We start from the raw sequence: 11,866 nt of genomic DNA, 5'->3' as shown, positions 1-11,866 counted from the left end.
TAATCCTGCCTATAAAGGAGCAAACTTATAGTTAACGGAGGGGGGGGGGAGCAGGGGCAAAGACACATTTGAAAACTAATTCTTTGTTAACAAACCAAGCTATATTCACTTTCTTAATTTCTTATCTTTGTGATGTCTGTGTGCTTTGGAGTAGTTATTGAGTTTGTTTACAGCTTCTGTGTGGAAAGCTTTTTTATTATGGTTGAATTGCCTTTTTTTCTGTACAGATTTTAAAGAATAAATCATGTTTGGAATGGAAAGTTTCTAAATTTATAACCTCTCTAGTTTATGAACCCTCCACCTCACAATATCAATTCTGTTTTTAGCAATTTCATGCCTGCAAGCTAAGATTAGCAATGTTCTTTTCCCTTTCCCTCCTAAATATTCAATTACTAAATGGTAATTATTACTATGTGGCCTTCTTGGCTTACTGTATTATTAGATTAATATAGATTTCTTGTACCAAATTAGCAGAAATAGTTCTTGCAGAGAAGGGCCAAACACTTTTTAAAGAATTCTTATTTACTAAATAACTGTTCATAAGGCCTTTAACAAATCTTTTTTTTTTTTTTTACAATTTCATTGTAAGGATCATCTTTTTCTTCTGACATTAGTAAAGGAGGGAAACTTTGCTTCACTTGCTAGAAAGCCTGTGGTAAATCTTACATTTAACAAGGGGGGGGGATAGAACATGCATGGAGCTGTCCATGGTTCCCTTGTCAGAGATGGAGTTTAAAAAAAATATTTTAACCTTGCCAACTTGCTGTAGTATTGCTCCCTGTTTGCATTTCAAGCTGCGGTATCAAATAACTGACTTAGAAATAACTTTTACTTTGGTTTGCAAAAGTCAATACTGAGTTAATACTGTGAATGCTCCTATCAGAGCTAAAAACACACAAGCTAATTACATTCAAAGACCTCAAATATCATAGTGTTACTTGAGAATAGATTGCATTACCTTATCACAGTTTAAGAAGTTTTCACAAGGGTAACATTTAGACATTTTAGATTTGTTTCTGTTTGTAAAAAGGGCGGTGCTCTATTCCTGCCTACATAGTATGGCAAAGTGCTATAATATTCTTTTGCAAGTACTTTTACTAACTGATGTTGACTGAGACCTGCAAATCTTGCAGCTGGAATTAAAGTTTGGATGCATGATACATGGTTTCTATGGCACTAGGACATTATAAACAACAAATCCCTCACTTTGGTTTACCTGATTGTTCTTGAAATGTAAACTTGTCCTTATGTGACCTGCAATGTTTTGGAAGAAGTATATCATTTCTCTTAAGTTTGTTTAATATGATATCTGAATAAGGAGTGGGGTGGGAATTATTCAACTGAAAGTTTAGCCTTACAAAATTTAAAATCCCAAGCGGTATATAAACATTAAAAAAAACTTTGGACTGCTAATCCTAGGAAATGAGTTTTATGGATAGAATTCAACAAGGCTTCAGAAATGGTTCCATCTGCTGCCTAGCAGCTGGTGAAAGGATAAATTTAATTCATTAATTCATTTGGAAAAAAGGATCCAAGTAGTAAAGACTTCATTGCTCATAATGCATATAGGTGGAAATCAAAACTGGAATTTGGCATAATAGATCATCTTTTATAATGAGCAATATTTTCGTCACTATTTTTCCAACAATCCTGAAAATGTATCTAACATGTTTTGAATGATGTAAACCACTGTTTTGGATTTTATTTTTAAATTACTTTTTTAAAAAGCCCATTATAATTACAGGAGTACAATTCTTTTTCTCAATGTAGCAGCCTATGGCTTCAGGTTCCTGTTGCTTTTCCTTCTGATAGAACTTTGTTGTATGCAACTTTGAAAAACTGATGGAATAGTTTTAGTTCATTCTCTTTAAAAGCAATGCTCTTGAAGAGGCTTCAAAATATTATCAAGATCAGTTCAAACTGACACATCTTCCCTACTATTAATAATAAGACTGAAATATACATATTCCAAACTGAAGAATCACAGGTCAACCAGAAGTTCTAATTTTTTAAATTATGCTCAAAAGGGAGGTATTTTTAAAACAGTCTTCACCCCACCATCTCCTTGCATTACAATCAAGTAACTTTTTTTACTGTTGGTGATTTCACAGTAGTTACATTCTACTACTTCTGTTATTTTAAAAGATATCTTAGTCAAATGTACTAATTTAAGCAAGAGTTCCAATAAAAGAAAGAAAGAAAGAAAGGAAGGAAGGAAGGAAGGAAGGAAGGAAGGAAGGAAGGTTGGTTGGTTGGTTCAGGCACATAATTTGTCTATCTTTTGTTAAATCTCTGTTTAAAATCCCACTAACTTTGAAATTCAGAAATCCAAACTTTGAGATCTCTGCACACTCTCCAAACCATGCTTAAGTTATTTATTTTAAAAGCATGTATAGGTAAGCACATGCTCAATACTCTGAGTGATAAAGTTTAGACACTGCAGCATTTCTAGTATGTTCCTTGTTGAGTATGTAAAATGTGTGCATTTGTGGGTGCTTCTGCCTGAGATGATGATTTCATGAATGATACTTGGCTTCCGTTGTTTCCTCTGTAGCCCATAGCTCACTGTGGTGGGTTTGTTGGATTTACTATAAAGGTTCTGTTCGCACCCTGTGGGTTGGGTTAAGAATTAGGATTTATGCATTTACTTCTACTGCTGCATTGTTTATACAGCTTTGGTTTAGTTTTGATCCCTTTTTTTGCCTTTGAGGCTCTTCCACAGTGTCAGCTGCTGACTGATAGTAGGAGAACGGCCTCGTGGTGTGAATGAAAGGGACCTAGCAGTTGGTAAACAGAGATAAGGAATAAATAGAGCACAGGCAAAAGGAGATAGTTCTGTGAGAGCCCAGATTGCCGCCAGTCTGTTCAAGTGAGATGCAGTGCCTGTCCTTTTCCCAGATTAAATTAGTGTGCGAAATCTCCAGTGACCTCCTCCCCTTCTCCCCATACTCTTTAGCCAAGCTGAACAGCCTCTGCTGTAAAGTATTCATTTTATCCAGGGACAAGTTGGACAATAGAACTCTCCCTGATACTTATGGACAGCTGTCGTCATTCAGAGGGCTTTTCAGCATTTCATTTTTCATAGGAGTTAAAAGGGTTTATGCCTTGTAACTGAAGAGAGGGCAGAAACACATAGATGCCAACTCTGAGGTTGCCTGGAAAGAGGGGGGAAATACACCTTTGCCAACCTGTGAAAAACTGCTCATCTTGTTGTTTTGCTGTTGTTTAAAGGGATTTCAGTACAATAATGTGATTATACTGAAGCATGAACTGGATGGAGGAAATAACAATCAGCTGCAGGAACACATAGGGTCTTCAAAGTTACTGTAATTATTGAAGGTCACTAGTCAACCTTTCTGACTGTCCCATTCTATTCTCTCCCCAGTATTTGTGTTTAAATTTTGCTTCCTCTTCCCTTCAGCAAGCTCCTAAGAAACATTACAACCTCGTGAGATACCTTTGTGGTCTCATTTTTTTTTTTAGTGATTTACTGCAAATATATTCAGCATCTGACTGATTAAATAGACCTTCGGCAACCTTGAGGGTCACTGTGTAGAGTATGTACATAGAAAATGCATCAGCCCATTGTACCCTGGCAGCTAATGAGATTGGTCGTTAAGTAAATGACACAAAGCCTACAAAAAAAGCTTAGCAGCTCACTAGAGTATCACAGAGTGTCCCTGCACACCACACAACGACACAAACACTGGACTAACCTAGCCCACCCCTGCTTTATTCTACATCACTGCTTCCCTGATGTCAGCGCGAGAGGCAGAACAAAGGCTAAAAGGCACACGGTAAGTCAGTCTGACAATTATGCCCTAGGGGAAAAGTAGAGCAAACCTTAGCCTAACCATAGCTTGAAAGTCCGTTTTGGACAAGTAGGTCATAATGAAGGGATTGCTTTTGTGACACTTCTGAACAGAGGAAATGTCTTTGGAATTAGTGCTTTTTTCCTCTGGATGTCATCTTTACAAAAGTTTGGAATTTCTAAAGTAAAGCAGAATAGGATGTACAGTGAACTTAATGTTGCTGTGACTTAGGATGTGATGGGGAGACATGCATTCTTCGTCATAATTAAATGCAATAAATGCCAGCCCACTAAACAACTTTTACAAAAAAAATGTTGTTTTCTAGATTTCTTCAAAAGCAACATTTTTAATGATACATGGTAGAAATAACTGTGTATTAATTTCAAATTTCAATCTACATGCCAGATGCGTATTCACTTGAATAAATGGCATGGCATTTGTAACCATGTGTACCGAGATGAAGCTTTTTATCATCTTGGATTCTGAGATGGAAACTACAGTATTCAATCATGGTGCCTCCCCCCTCCTGCCACATCTGACCACTTGTTTTTGCTGAAAATAAAAGAAAGATGTGAGGATGTGTTGATTACAGACTTAACATCAATTGCTCCCCTTCTCTTTCTCTCTCTCTCTTTTAATATATATGAGGTAAAAACAGCATCTAACCTTGTTTGTTTACTTGTGTGTGTGTTGTTTTAATGTGGAATAGTAATGACTGAGTTTAGTAGATCAAAGGATCCCTTTCACTACATCTGTTCTTTTCTCATGCTGGAAAAAAAAATGACAACAGGAAGTTGTGAGAAAGTCATCTTTGAGCACCTGAAATATTTTCTGCTGCTTTTCCCTTCAGTATACAGGAATAGGAGAACTTAAAGTTCAAAGAATAGTTACAGTATATTCAGATGAATCTCAAATTTCACCCTGAAATTGTGAAAATACGTAGATCGAAATGTTAATGAAATGACAGATTTCCATTTCATAGACAGAAATATTGTGTATTCACTTGTCTTGCCATATGACCTTTCTTTTACAGTTCTGAAACTACATTTTTAAAAACAAGCATGCTTTTTTATTTATATACCTACGTTAGAATAATCACAGCACTTTATGAAACTTTTCCTACACTTTAAGCTCATCTCGCAAAACCTCATCCCAGATATACTTACCTGGAAGTAAATGTCACTGATTTCAGCAATACTTACTTCCCTGTGTGTACTTTACAATGTAACTTAAACATGTGTACTTTACAGTTTGACTTAAACCTACAATCTAGACACCAATAAGAATCTTCATAGGATGTTTGAAAAGTTAAATTGTCACCAACGTCAATAGCATGATTAGTAATCTATGCATAGAAGTTACCAGGTTATTCATCCACAACTGTACTTTACACCTTCAATTTCTTCTGCTTGGACAGCTGAATGAGAAGTGTGTGAACAAGCTCAAGTTGCTAATTACGACTTTGCCATATGTTCATAGGTGTTTGTATCCCAGTAACATGTGTGTTTGTTTAATTCCATATAACTTAGAAGACAACTGTTAGCTTTTACCAAATAAATAAATAAATACATACATAAATAAAACGCTACAGGAAAATAACTGTATCTAGTAAGCAATGCTAAATTCACCAAACAGCATGAATTTTGGATAGAATGCTTTCTTAATTTATCTTAAGTGTATAGTTAATTTTCCTTTGTAGAATCAAGTTTTTATCTATAGCTGTAATATCTCATAGAAAACTTTCATAAGGCCATCAAATGCTTCATCCTGTATTGTTTTTATGCCACAAGGAGTAACAAGTGGTAGCTACACTGGTTAAGTCTTCATCTATCCAGTTATGACATCTATGTGTTGGTTTAAAGAAGTAAAGGTACCTTTTGCAATACTTTCATAAGAATCATGTCCAAAATATGTGTTTAAAAATAATATATCAGTCAGATGCTCTGATAGAATTTTTAGTTTTACAAGTCCATGAGTTCCCTGTAATAAGTATCCCTGTATCTCAACGAAAGGTAAAAATAGAAAGATTGTTAAGATGTGCAATTATTTTATCACCTCATACCAGGGACAGAGCCCTGGGACAGGAAGAATGCCCTCTTAGCCAGAACAGAGAACACAGCTGACAACAATGTACTTTACAAAGAAAGCTTTATTGATCAGGCTGCTTTTAAAACTAGATTTTCCCCATCTTCATTACAGAAACCAAGAACTGACAAGTGTGTAGTATCCCTCCCCTCCCCCTCCACACACACATCAATAATCTTTTTCAATGTACTTATTGACATTGACATCTATTTTCCAAGTTGAGACACACAGTGTTACCTGTATAGCAACAGGTACCCACATTTTATAGTACCACATTTTAAGTGCAAGAGGCTGAAGATTAAAACTTGCTATCCAGTTGTGTAAAACAAGATGAAGTTTGTGTAAAAAGGTTCCTGCCCACTTCCAGGGCAGGAACCAAATGTTGTTTGCTGGTTACTTCACATACTCTTAAAGTAGCACTAAACTTGAGTAACTTCAGACGAATTTGTTCATTAGTCTTTAAAATATAAACATGAAAGTCTAGCTCCTACCCAAAATCCAAGTCAAATAAATATCAATAATTGCTTGGTACAAAGTGAAGGGGAAGTCCCTTCCCTGGGACTCTGTTGTACATTGGAATATATAGTGCTGGGCCAGGTGGACCAATAAACTGTGCAGGTATAAAGCAGTGTCTTATATTTCTATGTTCCTGTGTTTAAAGCTAGGTGCGGAGCAGATTTATATTTATATCAAAAGTTTATTGTCAACAGCTAACTTTTTGCCAGTATGTTTATTATAAATGCTTGATATATAGGGGGAGTAAAATCAACAAATCTGAAAAGCACAAATTTTCAGAGCTGCAATAAGTGACTATGTGCTTAACTTTTGCTCAAGTTACACAAACTAATTGAAATTATGCAGCAAGGCTTTGCTGTAATTTTTTTTCAGATCGCAGGTGTAGCTGCCAGGTGTTATTTTACTTTTCTGTGTGTTTTGGAACTGCAGCAGCTTTGCTTGCAACTTGCTTGCTCTGAAAAGTTAATGCCTTGCTGAGTTCCCTAGTGTTACTAATTATTTTCTACTTTCTCATAATGCAACAGGAAATGTATACTTATATACCAGCTTGTTGTGTAAAAACAGCCTGCACCCTATCCCCACCATGCTTTTAGAATACGTGTGAACAGCTGGATCAGCTGATTAAAAATAACTCTGTTTCTGAAGCATGTTGTGGGCAATCAGATCAATAATACCTGCACTATGAAGAATTTACATGATTCTACTTCTGCTTATGCTCATGGTATTGTTTTTAAAGCCATTCAAAAGTGATGAAAGAATTCTTTGTCCTACAATATAAGATAAATTGGAACTGAAAAAAATTACTTTGCATTCTCAGAAACTGTGTCTGTTGCCACTAACTGATATTTACAATGTCCAAATGCAATCAAACATTTAAATGGGACCTCTCCAGTGGGAACTATGTTTTCATGATGCTGAATAAAATTGTTCTTCGGTGACATTTTCTTGTCCCTTAATTATAGTATGAAGATATAAATCCATTTGCAAACAAAATTGCTCTTTTTTCTAAATTATGCATTTTGTGCTTGTAAAAATAGACCAGCAATGTCAATTTAATGTCCCTTTTTTGCATTTCTCTCTTGCATCCTGATCCTAAATACACGTACATAGACATAAGCTTAAACTAAGCTTAAGCAAGGCTTTCTCCCCAACTTGTGTGCTTTGAACTATGGACTTTATTGTTTATAAGATGCTTCACTAACTACTTCATTTGTGAACACATGCATTCCAGTTTCTTCTTACACATCTAAGTTTTCAATGAACATAAAACAGATGCCAGAAAACACCTTGTAACCTACAACTTGGGCTATATAGGTATGGATGAAAAGAAAGAGTTAATGCTATGTGTTCCAAAATACAATAATAACAGTTTGTTTTTGGATACAAATTGTGTTTTTATCACTTTATGAAAAAACAATCATAAGATAATCTTACATGTATTTTTGAGTGATTAAAATCAAAATAATTCTGTGACAATACCTCATTTGTGCTAGAAAGGAAAAGTAGATAAATGTTTGGGTTTGTGGTCAAGTTGTTTGAGCTTTGCTTTATTCACTCTGTGTGGGAACCATCATGCTCAGCAAAAAGGGTTAAAGAAAATGCATTCTGTTGCATCTGCTTATTAAATCCCTTACTTTAGTAGAAATTCAAATTTTGTAAGATTATTCGTTTTATTGATGCATATAATTATAATCACAAGCCATCTGCTGATTTGGCAGGCATGGTTAAAATCTCTAACTCTCATAACCTTTCAAGTACAGTGCCCTTGGGACTCTATTTCACTTTTATATTTTGGAAAACACATATGAACAAACACAAGAGGTCATCTGCCAAAAGTCAGACCTGTTTAAAAAATCCCTCAGTTTTAATGACCCAGGAGAGAAGAGTAAAGAAATATTTTTCCAGAGTGCTGTGTGTGTGTGTGTGTGTGTGTGTGTGTGTATGTGTATTTTTAAATTCTGTCTTCAGGAACAGATTATTCTTTCAGTTGGGGAATTTCAATTTTTGCTAGGGATTAAAGCTCTTTTCCTTCACTCTTGGGACCAGGGTACCATGTCTAAACTGAAAGAACAAATATTGCTTACTTTGGCTGTTACAGGTGAATGAAAGACATTTGACCTTGCTTGTATATTTGAAACATATTTTATTCAAAGAATGGGTGTTGCAAAAGAGCAAAGATACATCACAAAACACAAAATCTTTGGTTCGTATCTTACCAGGATGGGCAACCTTAGTGAGACATCTCAGTTTAAACCCACACCTGCAGCATGTTGATAATAATAATGGCCTACTTTGCTAGATTGTTTTAAGGGTTACAATAAAATAATTGTGTCACATGCTCTGACCATTTGAAAGAGATATATAAATCCTAAGTATAACTATCTGGAAATGTTTCCCCAAAATGTCTTTCTGGACTTTATCAGTACTTCTGGTTCTAACATGGGAGAGCAGTTACCTTTCACCATGAAGATTATGGGTTTTTCATTTTGAATACTAGAGTGATACACAAAATATAGTGCCAGCTCTTTATTATCATGACTTGCCCTTTAAAAAAATAGACCCATTTGTGTCCTGCTCATCACTATTTGTGCTTGTTAGGTGTCATTCCCTTTGACCTTTACTGACAAGAGAAAAAAAAGTTTGTCAAACTTGAATCACATTGAAATTTGACTATCCTGAAAAACTGAAACTGAAGTTTTAGTAGAAAGTGCAGTGGAGGTGGAATTGACAGGGTAAAGGTCAGAATATGTTAGAGATAGTAAGAAGATGCTCCGAGTGCAACAGAGCTTAAAAGCCAAACAGACTTTTTGCCATTAAGAGACCTGCCTTGTTGTGTTATTGTAAGCTAAAACGTTGCCCTCTTTTAATTAATGATAAATAAAGACTGTGATGGATCATGTCTATTGCATTGTACCTTTGGGGAAAGTTTAATTCTTACACCACACTCCTTAAAGGGAAAATAGGGGGCAACTGTACATATTTCAAAGCATGGTTAAAACTAGAGAAACTGGCTGATTGTAGCTCTGGTTTATTTCACAACTAATTAAATATGACATCTGTTGAAACTCAGGAAACTATGCCTCCCCCTTTACGCAGAGCAATTTGAACTGCTTGTTTTTCCAATAGAAATCACAATCATTTTAGAAATCAAGGAAATACTAAGCAAATAGTATTAAAAGCCTGAATCTGTGTGGATGGACTTGTTTAACAGGGGCATAGTACATAAAATGATTGGACACCAAATGATCATCCACAAAACAGTATGGTGTCCTTAGCTTTGATTGTGTAAAATGCATCATTGTGAACATTCTGGCAAATGGCCACATGAAGAACCAATTCTCTGCACCACCCACCCATGCTTATGCTTCTGCCCAGTTCTATTTGAGAATAAAAGGTTTATAGTAATACAGTGGTTAGAGTGTTGGGCTGGGATTTAGGAGATGCAGGTTCAAGCCCCAACTCACTGGGTGATCTTGGGCACACTTTCTCACACATCATGCCCAATGTGTAATATATGAGCAGGAAGAGACTCATATCCTATCTAGACTTCATTAGAGGGAAGAAAATAAAATAAAATAGGCCAGAGTGGTGTAGTGGTTTGAGCATTGGACTATGATTCTGGAGACCAGAATTTGAATCCCTGATTAGCTGTGGAAACCCACTGGGTAACCTTGAGTAAGTCACTCTCTCTCAGCCTTAAAGGAAGGCTAAGGAAAAGCCCCTCTGAACAGATCTTGCCAAAGAAAACTCATGACAGGGTTGCCTGCTGACAGTGGTTTCAGAAGTGACTTGAAGGCACACAACAACAGCAACAAAATTAACCTTACCCTAGGTGTATGCTATAGGGGCTGTATTTTAACAATTCAAATTTTCTGTTTGTGGGTGTCTATGTATAAAGAATATTGCTACTTCCCATATATAACACTCTTTATACAAAGTGTCAGCCAGAACCAGAGTGCCAAGATATAGATGGAAACTTCTACATCTGGAATAGGAATTATATCCAGTCCAAAATAAGATAAGCTATTTTAATATATATGACAGGAAATACCACAAGCATCTCTCCTAAGATATGAGAGTAAATCCCACCCCCTACATATAGCAAGTTAAATACCTACTAATTTTGCTTCCCATTTGCTTTTCTCACTCTACCCAGGGATTGAGCTGGCCCTGGATAGGATTCTTGGCCCAGTCAGGTCTGATTCTTTTCACTGCCATGTTTGTGTCCCTTCTTTTCAGTCTTAAAAAAAAGTTGATATCTTGTTTTAGCTCCCATTCTTTTCTCTGAAAGCTAGCATGAACTGTATGATAAATTAACATTTTCCTGGGAGTATTGCTCAGGCTTACTTATAAATTAGCAAAGGGGAAAAGACTTGATGATGTAAAATTGGAAATATCTCATTATAAACAAAATTGACTAAGCTACTCATTTCTAAATCAGCAATCATCATATCAAATGTCACTATTATCCTATTTTTGACCATGTTATCCTATTTTTCCCCCTGTAAGGGCAGGCTGTGGCAGTTTTAGAAGAATATTTTCTTCTCCATCACATCTCAGGATATTTTCACTGATATAAGGAATGCGCTGGCAGGTTTTCGATACCTAATTTTATCCCCCGAGTGTGTCCTTAGTGTAAAGAGGGAAGGGGCATCATGGGGAAAAAAACCTTTAAAATCAAGCAATGCTGTAACTTGGTTGAACAGCATAGCTTGTAACTAAGTGACAACTGGAAACAACTGTGTTATTATCTTCAGCACAAAACAAACAGTAGCACAAATTTATTTTAAAGATGTATTTTCCCAACATGCATGCACCAAATTCTGTCTTTCCTGTGATTACATGATTTTGATTTTCTGTGCCTCATTCTGCACTCTCATCCACTGTGGAAGGGTAGCATCCACAGAAGGAGTGGAGAAAGGCATGTGGAGAGTTCATGCAATGTTCATGTCTCTTCATGCATAAGAACGTAGAGATCATTTGCCATGGAGAAGTTGACTTCATTGGTATCTTCAGTGTCAAGTGTTATGAATGAATTCTCCTTGAGTCTTGTATCCAGTACAGTGTGCCCGCGCCATATGCAGCTTACACTGAAGCTGCACCACAGGAAAAACAATGGGGCACGTGCCCGTGACATGCATGCCATGCACACACACCACTGTTTTCAATGCAGTTCGAGCATACCTGTTTTTCCCTTTACGTGTGGAAGGAGGGGTCCAGAATAGATCTTCCACATAAGAGAAGGGCCCACTGTATTACAATTAATTCAAATTTAGAAGATATTTTCTGGAATAATTATTCCCCCCCCCCCCCAAAAAAAAAATTTCTGCATTCAGTACTATGTAAACAAGAAACTAATATTTTGGCTGTTTCTCTTATTGTTATATATTACATTTCAGAAGTACAGTATTTCATGCACATACTATATATTTCATAAAGTTTTCAGGTTTCAG

General features: G+C 36.1%; 1 protein-coding gene across 4 annotated transcripts in view; it reads left to right on the top strand.

The window, feature by feature from the left end:
• Positions 1-11,866, top strand: part of ST18 (ST18 C2H2C-type zinc finger transcription factor) — a 193,764-nt gene that overhangs the window by 1,222 nt on the left and 180,676 nt on the right. Inside the window, exon 1 of one of the 4 annotated variants that reach the window (XM_042465616.1) lies at positions 3,677-3,797. The exons of 2 other annotated variants lie outside the window; for them this stretch is intronic. The gene's annotated coding sequence lies outside the window, so the exon portion shown is untranslated. Of the gene's footprint in view, positions 1-3,676; positions 3,798-11,866 lie in introns of those variants that run through there. One more of the 4 variants, XM_042465618.1, reaches the window with a different exon arrangement.

Source organism: Sceloporus undulatus, chromosome 4, assembly GCF_019175285.1.
Source record: "Sceloporus undulatus isolate JIND9_A2432 ecotype Alabama chromosome 4, SceUnd_v1.1, whole genome shotgun sequence".
NCBI lineage: Eukaryota > Metazoa > Chordata > Lepidosauria > Squamata > Phrynosomatidae > Sceloporus > Sceloporus undulatus.
Note: the sequence above shows the minus strand (reverse complement) of the source record. Positions and strands in the feature narration are given on the sequence as shown.